The sequence below is a fragment of the Protopterus annectens genome, chromosome 2.part1 (genome assembly GCF_019279795.1).
Source record: "Protopterus annectens isolate FY-2018-M chromosome 2.part1, PAN1.0, whole genome shotgun sequence".
In the NCBI taxonomy this organism is placed as follows: domain Eukaryota; kingdom Metazoa; phylum Chordata; order Ceratodontiformes; family Protopteridae; genus Protopterus; species Protopterus annectens.
Genome location: NC_056729.1, coordinates 859,834,484 through 859,852,713, shown reverse-complemented (window position 1 = coordinate 859,852,713; position 18,230 = coordinate 859,834,484).

Sequence of the window (18,230 nt, the reverse complement as noted above, 5' to 3'; positions counted from 1 at the left end):
GGGTGAAGTTTGCACTGAACCTGTCTGCCAGTATGTTGGCAATGTCTGTGGGTTCAGTGATTTTTGTATCATTTTGGACTAATTCTGAGCATATCTGGGAGTTTCCACCCAGGTTCCTAACATAGCTGAAAAAGGCCTTATGATTGTCCTTTGAATTCATGGCAATTTTTCTCTCAAAATTGGCCTTAGTTGATTTTATGAGTGCTCATATTTTTTTAATAATAATGATCAGGGGTGACTTCCCTTTTATGGATTTTGTTCTATCATGTAATAGCTTTCTCCTCTTATTGTAAAGTTTGTTAATGGCTGGGGTCCACCAGACTGGACATTTGCCCTTTGTGGAAAGAGTCTTGGTTTTATTTGGGATTGCCTGATCCATGCAGTCCTGGAGGTGTTCATAGAAGGCATTTGTAAGGGCTTCCGCAGCTTGGGTTGTGGGTTCCACTGGCTCGGGGGCCTTGAAGGATACCACACCAGTCTTGAGTAGTGTGAAGTTTGCTTTAGAAGTTCTTCACTGTGGTCTTTTGTTTGGGGGGGGGGCGGGATGTGGATTTCCAGTGAGATTAGTTTATGATCAGATCTCACCAATGAGGGATATACTTCCAGTGTGGAGCATTTTGTCCCCATGTTTGTGATAATGAGATCTAGTATATTTTCTCCTCTCGTGGGAAAAGTGACTAGCTGTTCCATGGCATTTGAATTTATGAACTCCAGGAACCATTGGGCTAGAAAGTTAGGGCTTGAGTAATGTTCCCAGTCTATATTCGGGTAGTTGAAGTCACCCAATATGATGGTGTTTGGAGATACATTTATACCCTCCAGTGTCTTCAGGAAGGCTGTGTGGGGTTCCTGAGTTTGAGAGGGTGGCCTGTAGCATGCTACAATTTGTAGAGCAGTTTTGCCTATGGTTAGTTGCACCTGGATGTAGTCTTCAAATATTCCACACGGGTAACCACTGTGATGCATTGAAGGTCTGACCTACATATATTAACAGGATCACCATAAATTATGTGTATGCGTGTTAAATGGCCACATGGCAGATAGCACACATTTAATGTGATCTGTGCGTTATCAAGCCTAATAAGTAATAACAAACTCACCAGCAACAGGCTGCTGCCACTGCAAAACACCAGAGGTACCTAAATAGGAGTGTCAGAGCAGTAAGATCATTATCCACACCTGTGTGATAGCTACAGGGTGCAATGTGCATGTTGGCACAGAAGCCAGTACAACAGACTATACTATGCAGTATGCACATCTGTGCATACATAGAGTAGCAAGCTATAGTATGTGGCATGTGTGCATACATGCCTTGCATATGATGTTAAGTTAAATATTGTACAGTAGCACATGTATCTATATTAAATATAGTTGTGTTATATGTGCAGTAGTGACTTACCAGCCGACTCCTGGCTCAGTGGTTGTGAGACACCCACCTCCACAATACCAGCTGAAGCTTGAGGATGGAGTTCTGCAGGTGTCCCCAGGTTGGCAAGGAGCTCCTCAGTACATGTGAGTGGGGGCTGGGTGAGTGGCCACCCACCTGTTGCAAATTGTTCCTTGGCGATTGCATTTGCACGCTGTTTCGCCCATCTAATTAAGTCAGTGCAGTGTCAGTACACCTGCTGATAGGTGCAAATGTGGCCAACAACATCATTTACCCTCCTGTGAAGTTCCTCCCACTGGGCATCCCAGTGCTGTGCATCCTGTGGCACATGTCTGAAAGGTGTCTCATGGTTATCAAGGAGGTATGAAATGAGGACCTCATCCTCCAAGCAGCTGTATGGTGGCACCCTGGCACACAACATACCTGGCAGACATTATGACTGTGAAAGGTCACAGTAACTCACAGAGAAGTACAGACGAACAGCTGTACACACATGTGCCTCACATTTATTATAATTACACATATGGCTTTGCAAATCTGCATGACACTAACACCACTGACATGTTTAACTCACACACATTTGACACTTACTGGTGATTTCATGTTATCATCATATATGTATGTGTCAAGTGATGATATTGCTCATAATCCATGTGGATGTTGTCTTGATGTGGGCATGTCTGTTTGCCTGTACTGGTATCTTTAGCTATTAGCACATTCCTGGATGTGTTTACATGAATGCAAGAGACTTTAATGCTGTCTATATGTCACATATATAGTCATACACAGCCTTAAGGGACATGACCTGTGACCTTGCAGACTTGCTCACAGCAAGTTGTACATGTATGTGTTTTGCCATATACATCTACATGGCACTGTACAGCAGTATAGCATCCTGCCATATATTACCTGTGTTGCACATGTGAAACACATGGGACAATGGCTAGCTGGATGGTATTTGCAGTGCTGGATATCAACTATAGCATGTATGGTCATAGTGAACTAGTAGGCTATATGCCCTGGGCCACGTATGAGCGTAGGCTGAAAGGTTACCTAGCTGTAGCCAACAGACAGGTAACTTTCAGTGGCCAGTTCAAGCAGTGCCACAGAACTGATCCACAGGTTTACTGATATATTTGCCATGCGGTCATCACACCATTTCTCAAACAGGGGCAATGTGCAGCTTTGCTGGACAGGGATGCATAGTATGGCAGGGGTATGTAAAGTGTATGGGACAGGGATCTGTCAGGCATGTTATGATCCTTATACTAGAAAGGTGGATGTCCATGAAGTATGTGTTTAATTGAAATCAGGATGTGTAAGTGTAGCATGTGCAACATCACTGGGTTGGACATGGCTTTATTCAGGATAGGCATTATGGTACATAGTGGAGCTAGGGTTTTGGAAGGCCAGTGTAGGCCATCTGAACATGGCCAATAACACTTAAAGGAAATATGTGATCTATTATGGGTCAATTTAGTGTTGAGTACGGGTGGACAATGATCTCTATATTCATGGATGGCACCCTGTCATGATTAGCGGTGCCACTTACGACTACCTGACTGGTGTGGTGAAGTGACTATCACAGGAAAGACTACTGTCCAGCTGGATCCCATACACACACAGTTTCCATTATGTTGCCCGCTGCCTAGGTGGTAGTTCATGGGTACAGGGTTTTTAACATAGGGGATGACAGTGCAATACTTTGCCTTGAGATTGTAGCCATATGTCAGACACCACACATCCAACCCACAAAAGCCCTTCTGTATGTTGCCCACAGCACTCATTGAGTCAACTATAGCTCCTAGTTCATAGTCATTTGCAAACTTCAATAGGCAGATGCCTTCTGTGTTAGTCTGTGTGGTATAGATTTAGATAACAAAGAGGGGGAGTACCAGGACTGAACCCTGTATTACTGTAGTTGACACTGGTTTGCTGTATGTGTATTAGTCAGACACCTTCTGTAATGTTGGTTCTGCCAGCAGTCCAGTTGCCAACCAATCATGTGACATAGGCATATTCACCTAGTTTACTGAGTGTAGCTGGAACCCAGTATGGGTGATGGTGTCCTAAGACCTGGCAAGGTCAAGATATGCTGTGTGAATCACCCTTCCTGTCATCTACATCTGTACTGACTACATCAAATAAGTTGATCAAGGTTCGTGGTCTTACAGACCAGACTCAGCAGGGTAGTAGTGCACTATTTCCCATTATCAGTGTTGTCTCCCCCTTTGTGGGGTGTGATAACTGTTGCTGTGCACCATTCAGTGAGTACACAGCCTGACATGCAGCTATGATTGAACATGATGTGTAGGTGGAGAGCAAATTGTTCTGACCTTTGTGTAAAACACACCCTGTGATTGTGACAGGTCCAATGCAAGCTCTATGTATGGCTGTAGAGAGTGCAACTTGTACCTGCATTGTTGTTATTACAGGGACTCTGTAGTGTACATGTATATATAAATATATGTACCTGTTGGGGGGAGGTGAGAGTGGGTTTAACTTATCACAGACCCTATTTGGATGAACAAGTGCTATTTCTGTAGGTGCAATACTTCTCATGCCATAGTGTTGTGAAGCAGGGCAGGTGATGTCATTGCCATTACGATTCATGACACAGCTATAGAATGCTCTGTGGCTGGCCTCATAATATGTGGCTGATTAGTTTCACAGTGGCTTTCTGGGGTCTTATATGGTGTATCTAAATCTTACTGATGCTGACCAAGGACCACCTCCACTCATGTGTGTTCACTCTTGCAGCAGTGTCTACCTCCTGTAGTACAGTTTAAGGCAGGATACCACCAGTTTGCCTTCTGGTTTGTGTTTGGTTGGATTTTGGTTCTGTTTCAATAGCACAATCACTGCACTAATGTGAGTGCTTAAAGCGCATGTGTGTAGGATTCAGCATTTGCACATGCATTGTCCATCTGCATGGGTACCATGATATTCACCACTTCTGTCTTAAGAAGCATAACATTGGCTTTGGAGACTGGCTGTGTGGGGCATACTGTTAGCCGTGTTTGTGTGACTATGGTGATCCAGGTCATTGCGGTGATGAAATCCAACATGCATTGAGCACAGGTGTTGGTACATGAGGAGTTTTCCCAGTTAATTGTGGGGTAGTTGAGAGTGGCCATTAATATGGTTTTCTGTCTCAAACCTAATATTCCCCATAACAGCACACTATGACAGTTGGAAATTCAGAGGCATGGTGGGTGATCTGTAGCAAGGTGCAATTTGGATTCCACTTTGGCACAGAGGTAGTTGCTCAGCATAATGCATCTGAAGTTATGCAAGTGTAACTAGCGTGGGGGTGTACATATGCTTCAGAAATATGGACACACCTATGGCCTGTGTGTTCCAATAAAGGATAATGGCCAAGAGGTGAGATATGTGTTATAACATGGTCATGCAGGGATGCTCTCTGGAGCCTTGAACCATATCTCAGTCACTGCACAGATATGTTATCCATGTTAAGGATTGATGTGAGTCCATACTGAGTTTCCAAAATGTATCATTGAGTAGCTAGACACGCAGTTTATTTCTTGGCTGTCCCAGTTACAGCAGTGGAATTGTCACTTGAACCTTGCATGATGAAGGCACTATAGGGGAAGCATGATCCCTAGCCAGTATCCAGATTCCTAGGGGTGACAGGTGCAGGCCCTGTCTGGCAAAGCATCATTGTCTGTCAACCATGTTATCCCAGGTAGAGAGATACTGGATATCCTTTGGATTACACCAGTACATTAGACAATTGGGGAATACAATCCTGTTGTCCCTGTACTGCAGTATCATTCTGGGCAATGGCAGACTGCTACCTAGGCCTTGGGACATACCTGCATGGGCTACAAGACCTGAGAGTTCCTACATTTGTGTTTCCATGCAGTCCAGGCTACAGCATCCCAGGTCCTGCACCACAACATGGAATATGCCAGAGCCATGTGTACAGTTCAAAAGGTAGTATGAGTGTATGGGTATGTGGCTAATCATGGCAGATAGGCAGCTGACAGTATGTTTGTCCTTATATAGCTTGGTGAGTGACATAGTGCTGGACTTTGCATTCACATATGATTACTGTTGGGCATGTTTCTGGCCACGTGTTGTGAGGAGGGGCACAGTTTTGCAACCTATGTCATACAGTTTGTGTATTTTGTTGTCTGTCTATTCCAACTTGGGAAGTCCCTTGCTTGGCCAGATACTTGGTAGCGTCTGTGAATGTGTGTGCTTTCTGGTGGTATGTGTGGGTGTCCTTACTGTGTTCTGGTAAGGGTATGTGTTGAGTGTGGTGATGAGATGCATGTGTTAACCTACATCACATGACTGTCCAGTCATGGCTGTAGACTGTAGCTTGCCTCTGTAGCTGCATCCCAGACAATGTGTGAGGTGTGGTGTTAGGTGGGTTTGGCAGTGTACATGGCATAGAGATTACATTCCCCCAGGATGGCCACATACACAAAGCTGACATTACTAAACACCAGTAGCTGACTAGTGGACATGCCTGTATGAGCATTCAGTACTACAAGTACCAAGTACTATATTTAGTTTACTTATTGCTTATGAAGATGTTTTAGACGGTGATGCTCATAAGTACATATATGAGTTATGGATGTGAAAACACTGGCTATTACAGAAACATTGTAGCTAACATTAGCAGCAATCCTCATCTGAGGAGCACATCATATCCTGATAGTTGATTACAGATGATGCAAGTGTCAACAGGTCTGTATCCTTTTCTGGGTATATACACACATATCCACCAAAACTATGAGGTCTGTTGAGCATGGACACCCACTCCCCAAACAGAGTCAAGTATCAATAGACTCTGCTGCCACTATCAACATGATCAGGATATAATCAGATAGTATAAGCCATCACCTATGATGCAGCTGTTACACATGAGCAGCAGTCTCCTACATCCTATACTCCTATTGCAGATGTTACACTGGAGTTAAAGATGATATGCAACTTGTTTCATTAGAAGTACTGTGCATAACCTTACATATGGTATTTGGAAGCAGCTGTTAGGTTGGCAATGAGAGTTTAGGCTACACAAACATGAACGTTCAACCTGTGTGTCTCTACTCTCAATATCCACTGCATGTAGGTGTGCACATAGCCATTTGGTGCAGCCCTGTAACAAGGGTCACAACACATTTGCATAATATGTACACATGCACAGCTGTTATTGCTTGCAAACGATACTAGAGGGTTGGATATTACATGTCTTATGTGCATGGATAGTTACCTAGCTCTTCCAATTGTCTTTTCTATCATGCTGCTAAACTGTCAGATGACTAGAATTCATATGTATCCTGTTATTGAGTATTGTAATTGCCAACAGACAAAACTAATGTTTGCATAACATAACACAAATGCTATGTAAAATGGAATACAGATGTGACAGATCTGCCTAGGATACTATACATTACACAGTTATTGGCACATCATCCCACAATGCAAATCATATTTGCAAAGTAAGCCCACCATTGACATGTTCATCTCACTAATACACCCATACATATGTCTACTGTTACAATATATCAACATATACTATCCCCTGTTATAGCACATACTTATTGGACCAACCCTGACACAGACAGTGGCTGGAAATGAATTAATGAATTCCAAGCCCAAATATATAATCCCTTTTGGTGTATGAGGAGATTGCCTTGTGACCTACATCAGTACACACATAGAATACTACTAGAGTATAATTGAGTGCTCCAATTTGGCGTTGTCCTTTTGCCTTACTTGTGAGGTAGACAGCCTGGAAGTGTGGTCTGAAATCTATTGCAACAGCTGTATGGAGACAAACTCAACTATATTGTGTGGAATGTCTAGATGTTTTGGTCTACATGTGAGTACTGCTGTTATATTTCTGAACATTGCTACTTGTGCAAGGTTTGTCTGTACCTAATACTTCTGCATATGTTTCAGTCTGGCCATGTTGTTTGACCAGCACAAGACTGTATGGCTATGCATATAATGTTAGGGGGTTTATAGTGTGCTCACCAGACATCTTTAGTTTGGTGTTAATGTATATCATACTGTGCTGATAATCAGTAATTGGTAACACTTCCTGGTGTAATTGCTTTATAATCCTCTGAAACATGGTTCATTCAAACAAACCCGGTAACATCAGCAGCTGTTCCATTGTATAACAGCAAGTATTTCAAATAGGGCCATGTTAGTGTGACTCTGTTCAGGTATGTCAAGGTTTCAGCAGATGTCGTACAGTGGGTGAATAATTGGTAATGGTATGACAGCATGTATTGTTGTAATTAGTTTGGGTGTGGGGGAGATGTTGGTGGATGTCATAGCAGATGCCGGTGTGTAGACACTGCTTTTATACATATTCTATATATGTGTGGGGGTTCTTTCCCTATCTGAACGCCTATCCGTTAGTTGGCTAATACTATGGTAATTGCAGGCTGGTTCATTCAGGCACTGTTAAATGCTTTCTGTATTGCATGCAGGTAATGTTAGTCCTTGAATCCTTTTGGCCATACATCGTTATGTAATAAAGGTTTGCCAAATAAAAGATGTCTGTGTATTTCTGTCATGGATATTTGCAGTCATTGTAGTTGTGCTGTTGACTAACCCTATTTGGCTCATGTCCATATGACATATTTGTAATAGTGTAGTGGCATATACTCTTCATATGTTATGTTCATATTGTTTGGGGGGGGGGGGCAGAATTTGTATATATCGACATGCATGTATCTATCTATCTATATATATATATATATATATATATATATATATATATATATATACACATCTGTATATATATATATATATATATATATATATATATATATATATATATATATGGGTCTACTTCATTTGCCCGAACTTCCATTTGCCCGAGACCAGATGACAGAAATTTCATTTGACCGACATTTCATTTGACTGACACTTCATTTGACTAACAAGTATTATTGGCAAGAAAATGGGATATGCCCCCTTCCCCACTGTAGTGCGACCCTGGAGTTAGAATATATAGTTAGGGGGGTGTGGGGGGCACAGCCCCCCACTTACTTTTGTTTTACTAAGCAATATTAAAGCAAAACTAAACAATATAATATGAAATTATGTGGGGGGGGCTTCACACCCCACACCCCCCATTGTGGGAAGCTGTGCCCCCCACATCCCCCCTAACTATATATTCTAACTCCAGGGTCGCACTACAGTGGGGAAGGGGGCATATCCCATCTTCTTGCCAATAATACTTGTCGGTCAAATGAAGTGTCGGTCACATGAGGTGTCGGTCAAATGACATTTCGGTCATTTGGTCTTGGGCAAATGGGTGTCGGGCAAATGGAAGTTCAGGCAAATGAAGTAGACCCATATATATATATATATATATATATATATATATATATATATAGCATACATCTTTCATTGGGTACATTGCAATTTGTCCTATTTCCACACAATCTTCCCTTTTGTATTTAACCTGTCTGAAAACACACCTGATGTAGCTATATCTGAGGTAGCTTAGTGGCAGGTTACTCTGAGGAGGGTGTATATGGTTGTGGGTTCTAATCCTGGAAGTGGTTGTTATTTTACTTCTCAGAGCAGGCACTGCTAGGGAAATAGTAATTAATGCACATTTAAGCAGTTGTAACCTAGTTTTCCTGTGTTCTGTGCGACAGTAACTGAAGGTTACATCTGTGAAGCGCTTATCCGTTTAACCGGGTTTAAGTGCCGCTTACCGTCACACAAACCTTTCGCAAACTTGCTTAAAACTATTTAAATGTGCCTTAATCAACCTCCATCCAACTGCCCTAATGCTGGCCCTCATAAAAATAAACAGCTCTTGAACCCAGGACCATGAACACCACAGTCACTGACTTTACCACCAAGGCATCTGAAATATGTACAAATATTATGTTTTTAGAATATACCTTTTACTACAGCATTCGTCACTACTGAAAATAAATGTGACAGTTTGTGTACATATGTATAATACATGTTAATGTTCATATATTTGTAGAATTATGTGTTGCAATGTGACCTGACAGGGTGTATTAGGGATGTGCATGGTTTTGGTTTTGTGTCCTTTTTTTATTGTCTCCATACTCTATGTATACAAATCCAGTTCACTTATTGAACATCCAACCCAGGCTCTCCTTGATGCATAATTACATTACCCATCATTCCTCCCCCACCCCAAACTCCACATACACAACAACCATCCATTCTATGTGAATTAAGTTAATATTAATTGTTATAATACCAGACCTGCATGTGTTATGTGTATACTTCAATTCCTTTGGATTGCTTCTGTGTCACGAAGTGTGTTTATAGATGTTTATATATATTGCTATAGATGTGTGTCTCTCTCTCTCTCTCTCTCTCTATATATATATATATATATATGATATATATATATATATATATATATATATATATATATATATATATTCATATCTATGTGCACACATCACTGACATGCATATATATTTAGTATTAATTTTTAACAGTTACACACATGTAGACTTGTATATGTTGATTCACAGACTACAGCACATTACAATGTACTGTACATATGTACACAAAGTGACTGTTCCATTTGTTGTCAATACTGTGGAATGCCTGTAGTAAAAGGTGTATTCTAAAACCCATAAAGCATGTATACAACTCAGATGGCTTAGTGGTAAGTCCAGTGACTATAGTGTACATGGTCCAGGGTTCAAGACCTGTAGTGGTTTACCTTTTATCAGGCCAGATTATGGCTCTTTTAAGCAGTTGTATGCATCTTTACAAGTGATTGTGCGACATTAAGGCGATAGTTAAATACAGTTAAACGAAATTTAAAAGCGTATAACCTGTGTGCACAAACACGATCACATCCGCTAACTACTTAGGATATATATACTTAAGTGTAGTAATATCTCACTATGTGCTTACATAACATTACAATCTCTGTTGACTTTACTCTTGGGCACACATGGGTTTATATGGGTGTTTCAAATGTTTATTAAACTGAATATTACTACCTAAATATGCAAACTGTGGTTAAGGTATACTTTTTAACATAATTAACATCTCTGATTTTATTGGAATTTGAACCGCAAATGCATAGGTACTATGCAAATGCTCTAACCATTACAATATTGTTGCTTCTGCCTATTTTTCTGTTTAGATGATTTCTATGTGTACACTAGGCTAAGCAAAGGGCAGTGGCATGCAAACCCACTGAGCTCCACCTACTCTTGAAATAATAACAGAAGAAATGAAAGGGGAGAATATGAAATAAAATTCCTAACTACATTAGGCATAGTCCCTCACTGACATGCCAAGATAAATCTTGACGGGTGAATGGGTAATGGAATATACACCCCTGGGATCATATGTGCCAGAAATCTACAGCCAGGGGGGGGAACCCCCCTCAGTTTTACAGCTGCAAGACCTGTCAGGGAAATTGAATGGTGTTGAGTTTTCACGTTAACATGCCCTGTTTAGATCACTAAGTGCCCCTATCACCCTCCACCCCCCAGTCTTCAAAAGCTTCTAGCACATCTGCCTGGAATCACTTCATTGACTATGCTCGACAGAGGCTCAGTTAATTGATCAATGGGGCAGAGAAAGCCAACACACTGTAGTTATGCTTCTAAATGCCCTTGGGCAGATAACCTAGCACATACCTGTGAACCTCTAAGGTGCAGGCTGTCAATGAAATACAATATGTGAATAAACATAGCTTTCAGATCACAATGTACAGTGAGAAATCAGCATGTAGGTAGAAAACTGTTCAGTACAGCAAGTGCATGCAGAACACTGATACTTAATCACTCCAAAAGTCTCTTTTGGCAGCTAGAAGGCTTGTATGAGTTTAATGCTTTCTATTGCTTACCAGTAGGTTACCTACAGGAAAGGTGAGAAACAAGCACAGACAGGAAACATGCATGCACCAATACCATATCGGCTTGCACCTGTCACCCTTAGGCTTTTGAATACTGGCCAAGGCTCTTGCCGCCCCCATGGTGCCTTTTTTAGGCAAGGCTCAGAAGTGAAATCCACCTTCATAAACAGCACAAAAAAGTAAAACAATGAGGGTTATGCTACTCATTGCCAGGAGTTGAAACCACAACATGCATGCACTCACAGCACGCCTTGATATGGACAACGTCAACATCTCCGCAGTAACTGAAACCTGTTTTAAGGCTCCTGAGAGCACCCCAGCACTACCAGACTACAACTCATACCACACATTTTGGCCACAGAACATGGACTGGCACAGAAATGGAGGGGGTGTATCCATATTAATTAAGGATACCTACACCTCCAGGTTAGTGGGGCAGCATGATACCTCTGTGATCATCCATGTGCAGCTAACATCAGCCAAAACTGCAATGCAAATTGTGGCCTGCTATGGATCACCCCCTATGACCCAGGACTACCACTCCATCTTCCAGGAGGCAGTGGAAAACATGACAGTCCTACCGAACACCCTGAAATTGGATGCTTTCAACTACCCTACCATTAAATGGGAAAACTACTCAAGTATTTTATTCCAAGCCCAGTGCTTCCTGGAATTTATCAACTCAAATGCCCTGGATCAGATGATGAACTCCCCAACCAGAGGTGGAAACATAGTAGACCTGGTAATCACCAACATGAGCGACAGGTGCAACACAGCAAAGGTAAACCCATCACTGGTTAAATCTGACCATGAACTAATCACTGTGGATGTCCATACCCCACCATCTCCCCCACCCAAGGAAACCACAGTGAAAACCTTTCCTACAGCTAACTTCACACTACTAAAGACAGAGGTGGGAAATTTCACAGCCCCCACACTAAGGGAAAATACTGCCCATGATACAGAAAAATTTACAAATGCACTCTATGAGCACCTATAAGTATGTATGGATTGTGCCATCCCTGGTAAACCAAGACTCACTCCTCCAAGACAAGTACACCAGTCTGGTGAACCCCTGCAATAAACAGGGTATATAACAGAAGGAGGACGGTAGTCCAGAAACAAAACAAAATCCCAAGAAGGAAGGACATCCCTGACCAGTATTAGTAAAAAACAACGGTCCCTCTTGTAATCATCCAAGGTTAACTTCAAAAGGGAAATAGACAAGGATTAGGCAGATAACCACAAAGCCTTCTTTGGCTATGTCAAGAATGTAAGTGGTAACTCACAGATTTGTCCTGTGCCACTGCAATATAGAACAGAATATACTGAACCTACTGATATCACCAACAACCTTGCAGATACATTCAGTGCATACTTTACCCGCATATCACCCCCTAAAGGGCACACAAGAATACAGCAAAAGTACAGTATCCCAGACATCACTGAAGCACAGGTGAAAATAGCCCTCTCAAAAGGCAAAAATACAGCATCACTTGGGCCAGATGGTGTCCCAGGCTGCAACTTGCAAACACTACAAGACAAACTAACCCCCCACCTAAATAAGCTTTTCAACCTCAGCCTCTCCACAGGCTACATGCCCATAGAATGGCACATAGCAATGGTTATTCCACTCCACATAGGAGGAGTCACAACTGACCATGGTAACTACTGCCCCATAAGCCTGACTAGCCTGGTCTGCAAGGTTATGGAGCGCATCAAAATGGAACTCATTAACAATGACATTGGTGACCTCCAAACACTTGACCCAACCCAGGTCTTCTTGGTTGAGGGCACATCATGCCTACTGAACCTGGTTGATGTCTTACAGTCACCCAGGCAATAGATGAGGGGAGAGGTGGTTCACACATACTACCTGGACCTCACCAAGGCTTTTGACACCATTGCCCACTTGGGTATTATTGATAAACTCACCACCCTGAACATAAACCCCTACGTCACAGGATGGGTTGCCAACTGGCTTACAGACAGAACCTACATGGTAAGACTAGCGGCTTCCAGGTCCAAATCTTAACCAGTCACAACTAGTGTCCCACAGTGCTCAGACCTGTGACCCCTACTGTTCGGCATATACTTCTCAAAGGTACAGGCTAACAAAGGTGGACTATGGCAGACCAAGTTTTCCAATGATTGCAAACTGGGAGCCATAATTGACAGTGCAGCTGACACAGACATCATTCAAAAGGGCCTCACAGAGGCCGACACAGGGTGTCAGAGTCATGGCCTCAGGTTAAATGCCACAAAATGCATAGTCGTTCCATTTTGGAAAACAAAACACCCACAAAGTACCACATAGGTGGCAGCCCCCTTACTACAGACGAGTTAATAAGAGATCTGAGGACTAAGGTAGATAGTAATCTCTTCTTTGACAACCATATTGCCAAAGTAGTAAGGACATCCTTCTATGTAGGCCATCTAATTACTAAAGGGTTTGCATCTAGACATACTGAGGTTATAGTGCCCTGTTACTTGTCACTCATCAGGACCATCATAGAGTATAATACCTCATTTGGGATGTACCGCAGAAGACACTTCCAACAACTGGAAAGACCACGAGAGTACCTCGCAGAGAGGATTACTGGCCTCAAACATATGCCCTATGCAGCCAGACTGAATAAACTCCAGCTGTACTTAGCGCATCTCATTTACTCAGAGATGATCTCTGCTGGCCTACAAAGCCATGTCCAACCCAGACTTAATGGCTATGCTTCACCTAAGGAAATCCATGTCACAGTGAGCCATGCACTCTAGTGAACTAAACCTTGCCACAACAATAACTAGAACATGCTGGAGGGACAGATTCCTTTTACAGAGACTCCCCATGCTTTGGAACAACATCCCTAATTACATTATACAGAGCCTCTCACTAACACTCTTCAAGAGGAACCTTAAAGAGTGGATGGGGAACTGTCAGTACACCCCAGGGATCCCACCATTGGCTCTGCTCGACAGAGGGACAGTTAATTAATCAATGGGCTGGCAAAAGCTGCCACATTCTGGCTATGCTTATGAATGTCCTTGGGCAGTCAGCCTGGTACCTACCTATGAACCTATACCTGCAGTAAGTAGCAGTACATGCTGATAGCTTCATTTACTGTTCAGGTGTTGACTTACCTTGTGCCAATAGCAGTTGTGTGTGCAATAGTTGCGGGCTGCCTATGATGGATGCACACAGTAGACTGCCTATACATGACAATTTACAGGTAGTCTTGTGTGTGTGCCATCCATTTTTACTGTGTGTGCAGGTGGAGAAAGGTGCCAGTCCCTAGGTGCCTACACTGTCAGTGTATGTGCTATACGTTCCCTCCTTGCCAAGGCATGGGCATACTGGGCATGCCTCCATCTGCCTACAGGGGCTGGCTCAGGGGGCTTGTGGTCTGAGTCCCTCTGTGCCTGTGGGGGCCCTTGGCAATGGTGGTAGACTGTGAGGGCCTTCACCATTCTGTCCCTGCTGCAGCTGTTTCCGCAGGATCATATTGTGTAGCATGGCACATGCTATGAAGATGTGAGCACATGTGGCTGGAGAGTACTGCAAGGCTCCACCGGATATGTCCAAGCAATGGAACTGTGATTTGAGCAACCCAAACACACGCTCTATGATGATTCTGGTTTGTGTGCGTGCCTCATCATGGCATTCTTGCATGGGTGTGTGTGAATTTCTGATGGGTGTCATCATCCACGTTCCAGTGCATAGCCAGCATCCCCCACCAGATGGCCATATGGCATGTTCCCCCCTGGAAAATGACTGATACAGCTTTGAGGCATGCCAGATGTGGGAGTGGTGATAGCTTCCAGGGCTGCCAGCACACACATTCATGATAATGTCCTGGGCATTGCACACAACCTGGCAGTTGATGGATGGGTGTCCCTTGTGGTTTATGCAATGCCTACCCTGCTCACCGGGTGGTGACCTGATGTGTATGTGCGTGCAGTCTATTGCAACCAATACCTCCGGGTATTCTGCCACATGGTGGAAGAGATGCATATTGCTGGCCAACTCCTCCTGCATTTGGGGGAAGTATATGTGCTCACTGGCATGTGGTAACATGGTATCCAGGAATTGGTGGAGTACCCTGAATGCTGATGCCTGCGAGATCCCCATGATATCCTCAGCTGGCTTTTGAAAGGTACCTGTGGCTAGTATTCTCAAGCTTGCACATACCTTGGTATCCACTGGGATGGGTTCCCCTCTGTTTGTTCTGGCTCTGAGGCATGGCCAGCACAGCTCCACAAGTTGCTGTTGGGTGTCCCTGCCCACCCTGTAATGCTCTACTATCTCCAGATCATGTAGCCCCTGGTAGGTTACCCTGAGTCTGAACACTCTTCTCATCCTCTGGTGCCTGTGGTGGTTGACAGCATCATCCTCCTCACCACCTTCAGTCTCCATCACATGCTGGTGGATCAAAGCAATGGCAGCCCCTGACATGTACATATTAAAACTTCCCCATTTGTATACACCAGTGGTGCAGTGTGTATGGGAAAACACAAGTGTGTGTGAGGTGCTTTCACACTTTATACTATTGTGCTATAGATGCTGCTCATGTAATTGGCTGTGTGTGAGCAGTTCCCGCTGCAAGGTATCTGACTTATGGGTTTTACATTGATTACTGCAAGTATGGGGGCTGTAGTGTGGAGTTATGCTTGCCTGGCTTGATTTATCTGTTGTCCTTTAATTCCCTTTTAAACCTAGATCCCCTCCCATTGTCAGGCATGCATCCACCTGCCAGCTTTATTGTCTTGTACTTTCCCTACCCAGTCGTGTGTTGCAAAGTGTGTTATGTTGCTGATATAATGCAATTCTACTTTGTTCTGCTGTGACATTTTACTGTTTTATTTGCAGTACAGCCCCTCCCCTTTCCTGTTCTGTGGGTAGCTGCTAGCAGCCTTGTTAGCTGTTGTCAGTGGCCCACTGTGGGTCCCTAGGTCCCTAGGTCTTAATTGCTCATTTGTACTCCAATTACCCTGCTCCAGCATTATTTTTTCATATATCCTTCCTGTTTCAGCTCTGGTGCGTGCCGCGCATACCTGTTTACTGGGTTTAAGTGCATTTTAATCTCCGTTCACATGCATACTTGGTTACCTTGTGTGGTCTCAGCTAGCCAAAGCTAAAGCCAGTTAAACACACCCCTTTCCTTTAGTTTTGCTTAACTATGGGCAAACCAGACTGGCACTGCTCCAATGTGCTTACAGCAAAAGTAACACACCCCTCTCTTGTTGTCATCTTTATCTCATGGTCACACCTCGGTGTTATAACACTACACTGTGAGGTGCATCTTTACATCAGGGGGGAATCTGTGATTCAGTATAACTCCTCTCATTTGCATTAGATTGCCTACTAATTCCTAGAAACTGTGCATAACACTAACACAGCCCCTTAGCAACCCTTGCACCACGGTGTGGTGTAACATGCCTGCCATTGACTATTTATGGGGAAATCATGATATGTGTTACATTGCTGTCTTATTTTCTTTTTTTCTGTTTTTCTTACGATCTCATTTATGCGCCTCTGCCCTACGCTTTAAATTTTGTGATAGCGAGAGAGAAAATAATGATGTTATTTTTACATTTTGTACATGTTTTTTTTATGCCACTGGCTATATATTTTGCCATTGGCATATATTAACAATATAATACATGTGTTTGGCTGGCTGACATGGCTCCGATTTTATGTTTGCAGTAATGTAAACCGTTTTTTACGGTTTACATTTCTGCATACTTACACTACGCCTGTACCACTGCATGCTACTCTGTTGCAAATGGGGTGATTAGCATACAGGAGCTGAGCACTGTGCTGGCGTAGCGTACGCAGGTAGTGCATGTGAAAACAGCTCATACCTGCATTGCTCAGCCGTCATATTTGGCGTTGGAACACTGACACTACTCCTGCACCTGGCACAAGCTTCGTGAATCCTAGGGATTGACTTGATATGAATTTCAAATATTATATGCTAATGTATACTCATTGCTATATTGTTTAATGAATCATTCAAATCTGAGTTCAAGTCATATGTAACATAAGACAATGGACTTTATACTTGATATATATATATATATATATATATATATATATATATATATATATATGCAAACTAATAGTAAAATTTTTAGTTAATTAGTTAAGTAATAAATAATACAGGACAGACAAATGATAATTTTGATAGTAAATGAAATGTTTAAAACTGAATAGGAATATTAAAAGAATAAATATATTAACACAATTATTATACAGGTATTGTGATATGTTGATAAAGTTTTAATTCTTTTTTCTCAAGTTTGTACTAAACCTTTTTCATTTAGAATTGCTATACTTAAATATACAAGCTGCAGTAGTTAATGGTTAGGAATTGCACTGACAGAAGAGTGTGATTTTAGATAATCTGTCTACATGTTTAGACATAATAGGGACATTTGGATCCATAGATTATGGGGTTGTAAACATGTTTTGGTTTTAACTGAAATTAACTTTTAACTGAAGGTATATGGTCTGATGAAGCAAAAGTGAAAGCGCTTACCTATTTTATTTCTTTGGTAATAAAACAAGTTTTTATCTTTAGCTAGTGTGTTATTCTGTTGGTCGTTTTGTTTTACATTTGGATGTTTTGGTTTTATGTTGAAATGTTATCATTAAAACTTTATAAAGTTATTGGGATAACAAATTGGAAGCAAACATTTAATATTGATAGCAAAAACAGAGATAAATACTTTTTAATTAGAGTAGGGTGGTTTTCATTAATATTAATAATATAATAAACAATCGTCTGTATGCACAAGACATAAAAAATTTGAAAACAAAAATGTTAATATTTATCAATATTATTGGATAAACAATAGCAATAAAAAAAGAACTTTGCAAAAATATTAGGAACTATGCATAAAACCCTATGTTATCACTGGATATCCAGTTAGATCTCAAATGCAATCCAGGAAGTTAAGATAAATGAATTCACATCC